Source organism: Lactuca virosa, chromosome 8 (genome assembly GCF_052849685.1).
Source record: "Lactuca virosa cultivar CGN04683 chromosome 8, Lactuca_virosa_CGN04683_v6, whole genome shotgun sequence".
In the NCBI taxonomy this organism is placed as follows: domain Eukaryota; kingdom Viridiplantae; phylum Streptophyta; class Magnoliopsida; order Asterales; family Asteraceae; genus Lactuca; species Lactuca virosa.
Window position 1 is genome coordinate 265,639,902 of NC_136433.1, and position 6,775 is coordinate 265,646,676.

General features: G+C 35.1%; 1 long non-coding RNA gene across 4 annotated transcripts; it reads right to left on the minus strand.

Moving 5' to 3' along the window:
- Positions 1–3,023: 3,023 nt before the first annotated feature.
- On the minus strand, positions 3,024–5,214 carry LOC145133211 (uncharacterized). Of its 4 annotated transcripts, none has more exons than XR_013718473.1 (6): positions 4,936–5,214; positions 4,716–4,852; positions 4,195–4,253; positions 3,818–4,070; positions 3,331–3,692; positions 3,024–3,155 (listed from the first exon to the last, which is right to left on the minus strand). It is a non-coding gene; the product is annotated as an uncharacterized LOC145133211 (long non-coding RNA). The 4 variants fall into 4 exon arrangements; XR_013718474.1 differs by lacking the exon at positions 3,024–3,155 and having other exon boundaries at positions 3,222–3,692; positions 3,818–3,897; positions 3,992–4,070; XR_013718475.1 differs by lacking the exon at positions 3,024–3,155 and having other exon boundaries at positions 3,222–3,452; positions 3,527–3,692.
- Between the last annotated feature and the right edge of the window lie 1,561 nt (positions 5,215–6,775).

Sequence of the window (6,775 nt, forward strand, 5' to 3'; positions counted from 1 at the left end):
TATTTGAGTAAGAGGTTATTTGTGATTTATGAATATATTATAGGTATAATATATTAATTGAGAAATCATATTATTTAATTAGTATTGATCAAGAATTGATTTGGAATTAATTTAGTGATCAAAAGAGACTAATTAAATTAACGGGGACTGATTATGTAAATCAGTGAGACATATGATTTTGGCTAATGATCCATGATTAATTTTAATGGGCGAAGCTTGTGTGAAAGTCCATAAATTATTAGTCCATATAAGTTATGGATCATAAGCCTAAGTGTAAGAATTAGGGTTACATATAACTCTTGGAATTCTACACTATATATGTAACCTACTAAAGCCAAAAATCGACCTAAGAGTGACATTACAAAAGTATGGACGATTTTTTGGTGCCTAACCTCTCTCTCATTTGTCTTCTAATTGTTCATGATGTTTGTGACTTGTTTGAGGCACAACACTTGGGGTGCTAAGCTCTTGAAAGGCAAAATTCAACAAGCTATAACAAGAGGTAATCTTTTAACTTACTTTTATAATTTATATGTCAAAATTGTATGATAGTTGTAGGCTTCTTGATTTGGAAATTTTATTGCATGTATAATTAGAGAAAACTTAGATCCAAAGCTGTTAGGGTTGTATGTGCACCATATGAGTGTTATAGTACATAAAACCCAACACTTATACCTTGAAAGTGATATGAAGATAGAAAGATCATTGGCGATTGGTCTTGTTCAGAGTCTTATTTTGAAGGTGGAGAAACCTATCATGTTCTATGATAGGTTATGCATTCAAACGTCTAGTACCAAGGTGAATCCGAAGGACATGGTGACAAGGTCGTTGCCCAAAGAGAAGTTCAAGCTTTGCTTGGACTTGGTGGATGTTCGTAGGAGGTAAGCCCCTTTGGGATTGATGGTAGGATGGGAGAGGAAGTCCTGGTTTGAGGTGGAGTTCATAGGATGCTCAAGTCAAGGTGGAGATTGTTAAATGTGACTCGATCATTTGGATCATGTTCATGGAGAATTTAGAGCACTTGGAACTCAATGGAGCACTTGGGGTTCATGGAGCATCTGATAAAGGAACGGATCATCTGAGAAAAGAATGAATCGTCTGAAAAAGGAACATTTCAAGATCCAAAGGAACGGATTGTACAGAAGGGGGTTTGGAGCACCTGGAATAGGTTTGGAGCACTTGGGAGTGATATGGAGCAACAAGGGAACCGTGTTGCGCCACATGTTGAAGGGATGGGCCACGAAGGATGATGTTGCGCCAAGGGCATTCCTTCTTGTGCCATTATGCTCCCTCTTGCGCCATGAGGATCCCTCTTGTGACATGGGGTACTTCTGTTGAGCCATGGAGTATGCTCTTGCGTCATGCATGTCCTTGTTCTTCCATGTATGTTCCTGTTGTGCCAAGGTGGTGTTTTTGCTCCAATATTGATGTTGTTGTGCCACACTTGAAGCCTGTTGCGCCATCCATACACTTGTTGCGCCATCATGGTGCAAGTTGGACCATATTGGTCCTTGATGAGGCAAGTATGCTCTAAAGTCCTCTATAATGCTCAAGATCGTTCAAGCATGCTTAGAAGTTGGTATTGATCAATGATTACACCATGTTGTGCCACCATGATGGATGCAGGGTCATTAGTGTTCATGATGCGCCACTTGTACATCATGATGCTCCACTATGGCTCAAGGTGATCCGTCATGTGTGTTGCTGATGCTTATCGGTTGTATGAGATAGAAGAATGTTCCGGAAGATGTTGCATAGCGGAATATGATTGGTAGTCACCATTCATGGGCCTATGGGTCAATGGGCTTGGCTCATTAGGGTTTAGGTCTGATCCCTCAAGTATAAATATGGATGCATGCAGGGTCATTTGTCTTGTCTTGTGTCTTCTATCTTGTATCTTGTATCCTTAGTGAGTAGGACGAATCTCTGGTGAATTGTACTTGTAACTTCTGTTTGAGAACTCTGAAATAAAGAATACTCCCCTTCTGCCCGTGGACATAGGTCACCTTGACCGAACCACATAAATACTGTGTCTTTGTGTGCTTTTAGTTTTGCTTGTTATCCACATTACTTCTTAACAAAGGGTCATCAGAACTTGACAAATGGCATCAGATTTGTTTTGAGTCTTGACAAGTATCATCTGTTTTCCCTAACAATGGGAAATGGGATTCATGAAAGGTAACATGACGCGATATGATGACCTTTTAAGTAAAAAGGTCTAAGCATTGATACACACGATGATCTAGACGCGGACCGAGATACACACAAGCAGAAGATTTGGGAGCCAGTTTATGAGGGACAGTGGATGAGGTGTTATGGTAACATAAGCAACCAAAAACAAGAAGGTGAGAATATGTAGAAGAGAATCCAAATAATCATTCAAATGGAGTTTTATACTGAAGTGTGGTGGTGGAAAGAAGATTAAAAGTGTGTGCAGCGGAAAGAAGAGCATCAAACCAGAACTTAGGTGGGAGGAGGCTTGGACAAGGGATGTATGTATGTAACGATCCGCATTTTCTTTTGTTAACGGAGTTGGCTTCCATTACACGAATACACCTGTTTGTAAACGATTTCAGTTTTATGATTATAACTAGAATTATATTAAATAAAAATGATGTTACTTCATATTTATGATAATTAATTAATAAGTAAAATGGGACAAATGGTGAATTAATGTTGAGGTATAAAATTAAGGGCTTATTGGAATCTCTAATATTGACGTAGTATTGGAAATTAAGAGTTGGGTAGATTATGAGAAAAAGGGGAATTTCACAGGGGCCAACATTGTAAATTTTCAATTGAAAGCCCATGAAACTAATAAAATCCTTGCGTCCATTCTTTCGATGCTGTTACCAGGCGTCTTGTATACCTTTCTGTTACCAGGCGTAGGCGTATTGCTAAAAGAATAATAAAAAAATGTCTTTAATGAATCTATTATATTATATGTAGTGTGTTTAGTGTTCATTTCATATCCATGCATAAGATATGTTATTTGATTATGGGTTTAGTTTTAAAAGCAATAACACTCTCCTGTGGAATTAAACTAGGGAAGAATCCCTGCTTTGCGGGGTTCGAATCGAATCGCCAAAGAAATGGATAAGCCGAATATGAACTTTCACCTTCAATGGCAAGTTGCACCTTCCATTGCTCTTGCTCTGGGAAATATGAAGTTTTTCCATCAATGCCATTAGACACACCAAAATGTACAATAACCAAAAAAATAGCCAATAAATTTATTATGAGTAAACATATTGTGTATATAAAGAACAAAAGGTCAAGTTAGTAAAAGACATAAATAGGGGTAAATTAGAAAATATAACAAATTTTCACCATAATTGGAGAACACGACTTCATCAAAAGCAGATCTCCTGTAAAGTAATTTGGCAATAAAGATTAAAGATGCTTTGTTGGAACATACACTGTATATAACTCCTGATCCACTTAATCACTCTCTGTCAAAAAAACATAGACATTTATTGAATAAGGGTAGTTTCGGTATTTTCTATATAAATCAAAGATTGTGTACATGATGAGTGACTGATGAAGTAGTAAACTCAAATGCACATTCACCAATACGAATGTGTGTAATTATTGCAGCTTCCTTAGATGCTTTTGTGTTATGATGTGCATCATATATATGAATAGATAACAGTTTCGTGTAGCATCATATTGGACCTGAACATGACAGAAAACTGCTGACCAAAAACCAAAAAAAAAAAAAAAAAAAAAGATTAAAAAGGGAATTATAATATCATAAAATTGACAATGTTAAACAACTATAGGAATACTTATATTTTGTATGCCCTTTTGCTGATACCTCAGAACCTTGTCAATGAAATCACCATCTTCCGCTTCCCCTTCTCATCGAAGTGAAGCTCCACAAACTTGTCAAAATGACTGGAGCAATAGCAATAATCAGATACCAACAACTAATGCACAAAACGATTGTAGGATTTTCGTTTATTCTCTAAAAACAAATTTACTCTTTTACCCTCATCTCTCCCTCTCTTATTTACTTGTTTATTGCCCCTGCACCCAGTCGCCTAGCATCCTTCCAGGCAATATCAGATCTGAACATGAACAACACAACATTTTTCATAAATCTACAAACTTCATACCCTTCTCATACAAATAATAACACCATAATGTCATTTCTCAACACCAAAAAGAACAAACATTAATTTAAATTAATACTTTCTGTTGGCGAGCTAAAACTTTTGCAGCAATCTTTCCAGCAACTGAAATTTCCCACACTTGCAAAAGATGAAGAAAATAAATTTAGTATTTTTTACGTATTTCAGGTTTTAAGAACAAAAATCACTGATTTTTGTCTATTAGACCTCTGGACTACCTTCGTTGCTTTTATAGGGACAACAGACCATGGTGTAGAAGCGAAGATTAAACATCACTAAAGATTCTTCTATACGGAGTTCTTGAAGGAAAATTAACTTTGATCCCAGAAAAACGAAAAAGATTTCAATTAAAGTAAAGTTGTATTCAAGAAACTTCTCATTCCGAAAAATACCAAATTGCAGTTACATAAGAAACCGAATGAAACATTCATCAAAGCATAACAAAAAATTGGTTGATTTAAAGGGTTGTTTGGATTCGATTATAGAAACTTCAGTTTGGAGTGTTTAACATGTTAATCAATTCAGATTCTGATCGAGTAATTATTTCGAAAATGCATAGGGAGGGATGTCGGCTGAAGTTACCTGGAAAGATTAGCATGAGCAGCAATTGAAGGGTCGATCATGGAAGAACCAAAAGCACAAACGAAATGTCGCCTCGGGAGTATTCAAGATTTGAGAGGAGTTTGGTGGAAGCAATCCCAAAAAACGACATGCAATCACTGCAATAGACAAAACCGATGAAAGTAATCAAACTACACCCAAAAAACACATAAGAAATAGTGATGAATTCTGAAGGGAATACACGAAATTAGAGTTCAAGGTATTTATCTGGACCGTCAATAGACGGTGATGATGGCAACGAAAACAGAGAATTAAAAACCTCGACCTCTTTGATTCTCCTTCCTTGTCTCGTTTCTGTCCTGGAGGCGGTGTCTTGGTCGATATTTGTTTTAGGTGATTAATGTAAGCTCACACTTATGATCTGATAAATCAAACACCCTAACCACCAACGCTTGCGTCAGCACCAGCGCCAACGCCAACTCTAGAATGATCAGCATCAACCTGAAGTCCATAATCTTGGTGATCATTATATTTTTGGAAGATATATCATTTGTATATTAGGAAGTTATATTGTGTATATATAGAATAGATGTTTGATCTATAATCTTGGTGATTAGGATAAGACTTTTACATAGATTAGTTTTAATTTAGATTAAATACAATCCTGTGATTGAATGGATCCACTAGAATAGATTAGTATATAATCAACATTAGGCTGAAACCCTATTGTATGCCTTGGTGTTGTAAATGACTTGGTGACCGTCTTTGTGACCTCGTTCTCTTGGTGAGAACACCCATTTCTTGGTGAAAGACATCTTTGTGATTACTCATGTTCTTTATTTTTCTGTTCAATCTTTGTTTAGTTAGTTTGTTGTCTGATCCGTAATCTTGGTGATTAGGATCAAATATTTACATAGATTAGTTTATATTTAGATTAGATAAAATCCCTTGACTGAAGAGATCCACTAGAATAGCTTAGTATATAATCAACATTAGGCTGAAACCCTAATGTATTGCTTGGTGTCGTCAATGTCTTGCTGACCGTCTTTGTAACCTTGTTCTCTTGGTGAGAACACCCATTTCTTGGTGAAAGACATCTTTTGATTACTCGTGTTCTTTATTTTTGTGTTCGACCTTTGTTTAGTTAGTTTGTTATTCGTTAATTATACTTGAAGTGTATCCGAACGATACAAACCTTTAATTGGTATGTGTTTAAAGGCTTATGATTGATCCTCCACCGATAAGACTTTATCAGGTACCAAAGAAGGCGATATGTAGTTGAGTTAGAACGCAGACGACGTTGTGTGGGAGGTGTTCTATGATTTGCGCTTCTAATCTTTAACCTAAATGGTTAATTTAAATAAACAAAAAAATCGATTTTCCAAAACCGTAATTAAGTTTTCTTTTGAGTTATATTATTGTGAATTATTTTCTTAAGTTTTTCAATAGTTTTATTTCAATTTTAGTTAAATAAATAAAAAATATCATTTTTCAAATTATTGATTAAGTTTTTGTGTCTAGTTTTTTTGTGCATTTGTTTACTTATACTATTTTATATTTTCTTTTATTATGATTTAAAGCTAATAATAATAATAATAATAATAATAATAATAATAATAATAATAAATAAATAAATAAATAAATAAATAAAAATTTCTACAGTTTTAATCAGTTTTCTTTTGTATATTTTCATTCATAGTTATTAAAGTTATTTCCTTTTAGTTAAATATTTAAAAAAAATGTTGTGTACGTCTTCTTAGCAAAAGTTTTTAAGTATATTTTCTATCCGCTTGATAGAAATATAAGCCGGAGAATGCACATATACATATCATCAACAAAGGGGGAACAACAAAGAGTAACAATATTATCTTGCCTTTGATTTCAGGGACATGTGTGCAACTCCAATTCTCATGGTGAATCCTAAGATGAGTTGACATGTATCAGCTGGTGAAATCATCTGTTGATGATGTACTAAGGGATTCATGGTCAACTTAAAAGTTCAAGACTGAAACTTGACACTATCTAGAACGATCGTCAATGTCCCTTGATTTATACTAATCAGGGACACAAATCCAATCCCT